Below are 7,818 nucleotides of genomic sequence, written 5' to 3'. Positions count from 1 at the left end.
CTCACTGTACATATATTTTGCACTAAGGTGATCCCTATTGTAAATAAATCCCCTTTTTGTTTCCTTGAAAGAACTGTCTGCGCGTGGGTCCGTTCAGTAGCCATGACAACCTCCTCCAACTTATCCGGGGGAACACCAAGATGTTCCCAGGCCAGCCGAGAGATATAATCTCTCCAGCGTGTCCTGGGTCTGCCCCGGGGCCTCCTTCCTGTGGGACATGCCCGGAAAACCTCGCCCAGGAGGCGCCCAGGAGGCATCCTTGTCGGATGCCCGAACCACCTCCACTGACTCCTTTCGATGTGGAGGAGCAGCGGCTCTACTCTGAGCCCCTCCCGAATGAACGAACTTCTCACCCTACCTCTGAGAGAGAGGCCAGCCACCCTTCGGAGGAAGCTAATTTCCGCCGCTCTTTCGGTCACTACCCACAGCTCGTGGCCATACAGAAGGTAGTCTACTAAATCACAAGGCTGGTGGTTTGATCCTTCAGGGCTCCAGTCTACGTGCCAAAGTGTCCTTGATCAAGATACTTAACCCCGGGGTGCTCCCGCTACGTTCATCAGATTAAAATCCAATCAAAATGCAAGAGAAAGTGATGGATTTCCTTTGATTTATTTTGATTCAAGCAATAACACATAGTATTGGCTATAAATTACTAAAGCTACCCAGCCATACACAAAGAGTTAAGGCCAGTGTGTGACCACTGGAACACAATTCAATACAAGCACAGGAAAGGTCTGAGTGAAGAGTAATATCACAAACTAACCACCTCCTATTACCAGTGTTAATACACTTTTATATACAGAATAATATGATATACAGAAGTTACAAGATGGACTTGATGTTTTATTCAGTGCAACCCTGAATGAGTCACTGAGGCCATGAAAGAGTCTGCAGAGGGTGGTTTTCCCATAGACTTCACATGGACTATTCACAAGCACAGCTAATGACCCCTGGTGGCCATTAGAAGAAATGCAAGTTTATGGGACTTCCATATTGCCTTCACGTTTCAGAGCCTGATGCAACATCCATGTTTAATACTATGTTTAAATAATAGGGGGTGCTGTCTGCGTACAGTTTACAGTTACAGTCAGAGACTCCAGCAACAGCTGGATTTACAGCCAAAACCCTAGCCACACTCTGGCGACAGTGAGAAGGAAAAACTCCCTTTTAACAGGAAGAAACCTCCAGCAGAACCAGGCTCAGGGAGGGGCGGGGCCATCTGCTGTGATTGGTTGGGGTGAGACAAGGAAGACAGGATAAAGACATGCTGTGGAAGAGAGACAGAGATTAATAACAAGGATGATTTAATGCAGAGAGGTCTGTTAACTCATAGTGAGTGAGAAAGGTGACTGGAAAGGAAAAACTCAATGCATCATGGGAATCCCCGGCAGCCTGCATGTATTGCAGCATAACTAAGGGAGGATTCAGGGTCACCTGGTCCAGCCCTAACTATATGCTTTAGCAAAAAGGAAAGTTTTAAGCCTAATCTTAAAAGTAGCTAGGACAGCCACTGATGTTTCTTCATTAGTGACAGTTTTCATGCATCCACATTTTGGCAAATCCAACAATGAACCAGTTTCACGAAACTTAGCAAGCAGTTTGCTAACTGTAGCATGGGAGATGGGTGGTCTCGTAGGGTGTCTTGCATTGAAATCTGCTGCAATGACCCGGTTACTGCGTTCACCAGATATCAACACAATTTCGATCCGCTCCTCACGTGTTAACCTCTTCGATATGTCAATGGCTGTGAACAAAGAGAAACTTGTAAATAACAAGTTGTATCCAAGATGGCCGACTTCTAAATGGCCACCATGGTCACCGCCCATCTTGAGGAGTTTGCCCCCTCACATATACTAATGTGCCACAAACAGGACTTTAATATCACCAACCATTCCCATGTTATTACGGTGTATCCATATAAATGGCCCACCCTGTATATTTTATCCCTGCACAGTTGGTGTGGAGCACCGACAATTACGTTGTGCATGTACAAGAACAATAAAGCGCTATTCTACTCTGTTCTACTCTTCCTCTATTAGCTCCAAACATCAGTGCAGGTTTATGCTTTTTGTAGATCCACAAAGACACAGAGTGAAGCTCTTTCTGACCTTCTCTATACTCCACCAAACATGCAGACATCAGTAATAATAATATGCATACTCTAACAGTGGCGTATGGCACCACCCTGTTCAGGTGTAGAACAATAACATGTTTTGAAAGTGCACAAGAAACGAGAAAAAAGCAGGAAGAATGCAGTTTTTTTAATATGATCCGTGTTTCCTGGTCGATCATTAGAGGAAGACGAGCACTTTGATCAGTCTTTACTAATCTGACCTCGTGCTACTGACGCACTGAGGCTCCACGACGTCTTCCGGGAATGGTGACAGTATTTTCAGTAGGCAGCAGTTTCATGTGCGTTGATCTCTATGGTTAGGTCAGCAGTGTTACTATGGAGATGAAACCACTTTCATAACAGAGAAACACGAAGTTAAACCTGAAGTTTCCTCCAGAAGCTGAAAGTCCTCAGGACTGCGGTACCCTTGTGGTTAACCTGTGTTACTGCAGCGTCTGCGGTTTCTGCTGATTTCTTCGATCTTCTCTGACCGTAGATTCACGTTGCTGTGTTTTTACCATAACAGATGCATTTGGTCACCAGAACAAGGAGAGGCATCACTGTTTGTTTGAGTCAATTTCAGACTAATGGATGACTCATTTATTTGTTGCGTGGGAGGTGCTACAGTCATTTAATCAAAGATTAATGGTCATGTAGGTGTGATTGTGGACGTCATACTGGTGCTGGTTTGTTTTATCTCTTCTGCAGAGCGTGCAGAGCATCTCAGTGTTTATTATCCTGTTTAAATATCAGGTGAACTGAAGTAGCAGCATGTCACTGAGAAACGCCGCCCGGCAGCTTTTCACTCATCGCAAAGCGATTTTATGGAAAATCTAACGATTATGACTTTGCTGCAGTTTTTCAGAGGGTTGAATTTGATGAGCTGGTCCTCCTTGGTGAAAACATGGTTCATGTGTTAAACATAAAACATCTGGCACAGCTGTGCCGGCCTGCACAGTCAATCATGATGAGAGTTTTTAAGAGGACCCAAATGCAGGACATGGAGTGTAATATATTATTGCTATTATGATTATGTTTATGATTGTTATTATCATTGTTGTTGTTGTTGTTGTTATTAATGAAAAACATAAAACCGACAAGTTTACAAAATAAGAAAAAAAAATGAAAACGACACAAAAAAAATTCCACTCGTACTGATCAGCAAATTTTCAGCAGATGAGTTTTTTTCTGCAGTAATTTAATAATTCAGGTTACACCACAAACATTTAGCCCAGATTCTCTAAGGAAGTCAGTCAGTACATCAGCCCCCTCGCCAATAACATCAAATCAAAAGACTTTGGTATCATTTTTGATCAGCACCTGAAACTCGCATCAAAGGCTACCCAGTCTTTTTTCCTTCATCTGAGAAATATTGAAAAAATCAAACCTTTACTGTCAGTTAACCTCTTAAATTTTAGTCCAATCCTTGCATCCCGTCACTGACTTCCAGTGAGATTAGAAGATTAGATTAGAATTCTGTTCTTAACATGTGAGGCTCTGCATGGACAGGCCCTGCTCACACTGCAGAGCTCCTAACCTGTGATTTTGGAGGTTGTTACGTCCAAACTGTGGAACAGCCTTCCTCGGTCAATCAGGTAGGCTTTATTTGTTATTTGCTGAAAAAGTCATTTTTAGCCATAGTTTGAAACCATGCATGTGTGTGTGTGCGTGCGTGCGTGCGTGTGCGTGTGCGTGCGTGTAATGAATTATGTGTGTCTTTATTTGAACTGCGAAGTGCTTTTCAACTCTGTGTTTTGAAAAGTGCCATAAAAATAAGTTATTATTGGTTAATATTATTATTTTATCATTTGTGGTTTGGAGCTGTGGAAGGACAAAAGCTTCAAGCCTTTAAAGAACATCTGTCAGCATCAGTACAGGTTAAATAATCATTGGGCCACTTTTAAATACCAAGCTTTTAAATCAAATTAAAAACATGAAGGTGTGTATTTTTTATGAACATCAGGGTTTACAAAAGATATAAAATATTTTTTTTAAATCCTCCAATTTTAATCGTTAAGTTTTTCTCTTTATCTTGACCAATGTACAGAATTTTAATTAATTAATTATGAAGGACAATTTCACATTTCACAAATTGAAAAATGAAGTCTGGACATAATGTGTAGACTCTCAGCTTTCATATGAGCGTATCCACATTCAAATTGGATGAAGAGTTTCAGGTCGTTAACATGTGCCACACTCTTTCTATAGGGACCAAAAGTAATTGGACGATTAACTCAAAGGGTGTTTCATGGGCAATTCCTTTGTTATGTCATTATCAAAGGCCTGGAGTTGATTTGAGGTGTGGTTGCATCTGGGAGATTTTGTATGAACAGATGACATGTGGTCAGAGGAGCTCTCCATGCAGGTGAAACAAGCCAACCTGCAAAAACAGACAAAAACATCTGAGAAATGGCCACAATATTAGGAGTGGCAAAACCTACAGTTTGGTACATCCTGAGAAAGAAAGAAAGTACTGGTGACCTCAAAAGACCTGGATGACCACAGAAGACAACAGTGGTGGATGATCGCAGAATCATTTCCATGCTACAGAAGGCAGCTCATGACCCAAAGCACATCACATCATCTGTAAAACACGGCACAGGCAGTGTGATGGCTTGGGTGTGCAAAGCTGCCAGTGACACTGGGACACTAGTGTTTATGATAATGTGACACAGGACAGAATGAAGTCTGAGGTGTTCAGAGACAAACTGGCAAATACAGTCAAATTGGGCAGTTTCATAAAACTGATGAACAATGACGCAGAACATACAGCCAAAGCAACCCAGGAGTTTATTAAAGCAAAGAAGTGGAATATTCACAAATGGCCAAGTCAGTTACCTGATCTTGATCTGAACACGCATTTCACTTGTTGAAGACTGAGCTTCAGACAGAAAGGCCCACAAACAGACGGTTGCAGTAAAGGCCTGGCAGAGCGTTAAAAAGCAGGAAACCAGCATGTGGCGATGTCCACGAGTTTAAGACTTCAGGTTGTCATTACCAGCAAAGAGTTTGCAACCAAGTATTAGAAATGAACGTTTCATTTTCAGTTATTTAATTTGTCCAATTGCTTTTGGGCCCTGAAATGAAGTGATTTACTTTAGCTCCCTCACATTTTTTATTTCAACCCACCAAATTAAAGCTAAGAGTCTGCATTTCAGCTACATCTGAGTTGTTCCACTGGGGTACTGCACAGAACCAAAATTAGAAAAAAGTCTCTGTCCAAATGCTTATGGACCTTACTGTATCTTATCTTATATACTGAAATAATCAGAGCCTTTTTTCCCACCGCGATGATTAAAAACCCAACTTTAGCTTTACAGAATAAACAGATACGGTGATTATCAAAGAGGAAACAGATATTTAGATCAGATGTTTTGCTGATGTGCTGACAGTAAAAGATGCAGATAAAGACGAGATAAACTGGAATGATCCCACGCGGGGAGCTGAATTCTCACGGTAGATGATGGATCGAATAGATAAGAAACTACTAACGAAACAACATCGTAAAATTCAGGGCAGCGTGCACTTTGAAGACACTTTTGGGGGGATTTTATGCCTTTTATTTCAGAGGAAAGAGTCAGCAGGAGATAAAGAACAAAGGACTCCTGAATGACACCACAGGACTGCAGACCTCGACACAAAGCCAACCAAGTCTTCTACGTATCTGTAAAGCAAACCTTCTTCCAAACTTTCTTTGTCGGCCAACCTCTGGAAGCACGATGAGAAGCAGTGCGAATGTGGAAAAGCAGCTTCTGAACGACATTGCTTCTTATTTTTTATTACAAATCAGAAGTTCAGAAAGCACATCGCAGCCTCGCACAAGTTTTATGTCCACGGACACAACTTTTCCAGTTTTCTAACCTTCCTGAACACCATTTGTCATCTCTCCGTTCTCACATGTGATGATTTCATTATTTAACAAGGACCAGAAACACTTCTGGAAGCTGGAGGGACCTTATCAAATAGAATAAACTTGGTTAGATTTAGGTTAGATAAATGTTGCAGATATGAAACCTGCTTCCTGTTGAGATACATCAGTTGCAAAAGCAGTGCATGAACACAATCAGATTAATTTTTTTTGATCAATTTCGATCGATCAGGATAAAGATAAGTGTGCTGGAGCAGAGCGGCGTGTTGGTCAGGGTTGGAAGCTCTGAACCGTCTGCTTGCAGCTCTGCAGGTTTCACCTCGCGCTCCAAAGACATGCTCACTAACGATCGTAAACTGGCTGTAGGCGCGTCTGTCTCCAGGTGTTTGAGATCTTTTGTCCTCTGTCAGCTGGGAGAACTTTCCCCACCACCATGATCGTAGGTGAGGAAAATGGATGGAGCTGTTACTTCAGGAAGTCTCTGATCGCGAATGCTTCTTAAAATTGAACATATGTAGTTTCTGCTCAGGTAGGCGGCATGGAGAACACCTACATTCTTAGCAGGAAGACCAGAGTTTGCTGTGCCTGAAGGAAATGACCAAATAAAGAAATCAGTGATGATCTCAGATCATCAGAGAGAAGCTGAGCGTACACTTATTAACACATTTAATGCAAACCGTGGACACTATATTACAGAAAATAAAAAAAAGTAGAATCTGTTGTCATTAAAACAAATTCTGTTCTTTAAATTAATGCGACCACACTGAAAATAAAATTCAGCTTCTGCTGTTTTACACGTTTTTCCTGTTTTTCTGTCACAGATGTTATCAGTGCAGCAAACGTGTTCTTTTCATCTGACAGACCGCCTGTCAGGCTTTCATCGTGTGATTCAGATGGTCTGCAGAGATAACAGGAATCTCCCGTTTTGTTTCTTGAGCTGTTATCATCTCAGAGATCAGGCGTGATCACATCTGATCAGCATAAATTGTGCTGATCTGAGAGCAGTCGCACACAGACGCTGGACGGGACCAGAGCAACATCATGAAGCTGCTGAGGCACGGCGTCTACACTCTGCTGGTGAGCGTCGGCTTTATTCACTCTGATCATCTGTTTACTGCGACTGAAAGATGAAAAGCCAGATTATATTAGTCTGCTGGAAATTACAAGCAAGAAATTACTCACGGCTGATAGTCGCAAAGGTTAGATTGGGGATGACTGGTGAGAAGTTCCAGCGCAAAGCAAATTTAGCAGTTTGACTGTGAAATTGATCAGACTGGAAGAACCAGCAGCGGCTGAAAGGTTTTACTGGGTTCATTTAATGGATGGACATGAAAAGTGTCGCAAACAGAAACTAGTTCCAAGCAGTCTTTTAGAGATGTCGTTAGCTGGCCTAGAAGAGTCAGGTGTGCAGCGCAGGTGTCAAGCTTTCCAGAACTGGACCCAGCGCGGGTCTTTAGGCAGGTGAGTAAATTTAAACTGGTCAGAAAACGCTTTTAATAAAGTTTCCAGATAATCTCCTGTATGGCTCACCGGGTTTATAATAATTATAATGTGTGTGGCTAACATAATATTTAATCAACTATAACAGTTTTTGGTATTTTTACCTAATAGTTACACAGTCATGACGCGTAATAGTTCATCCCGTCCTAAAACTCCGTGAAATCGTCCTCCTGCAGACACTCTGTGTTTATTTATATTTAAAACTGAGTTTTGTGTCGGCTGCTGCTGTTTAATGGACTATCATGTCTTTTTTTGTGCTTATCATGGTTCTTATTCGACCCTGTAGATTTGAAATTTAAACCCTGTTAAAACAGCGTTTAGAGTGATGAAGTTTGTC

This window comes from Pundamilia nyererei, unplaced genomic scaffold, assembly GCF_000239375.1.
Source record: "Pundamilia nyererei isolate P.nyererei 1_Seehausen unplaced genomic scaffold, PunNye1.0 scaffold00019, whole genome shotgun sequence".
Classification (NCBI taxonomy): Eukaryota; Metazoa; Chordata; class Actinopteri; order Cichliformes; family Cichlidae; genus Pundamilia; species Pundamilia nyererei.
Note: the sequence above shows the minus strand (reverse complement) of the source record.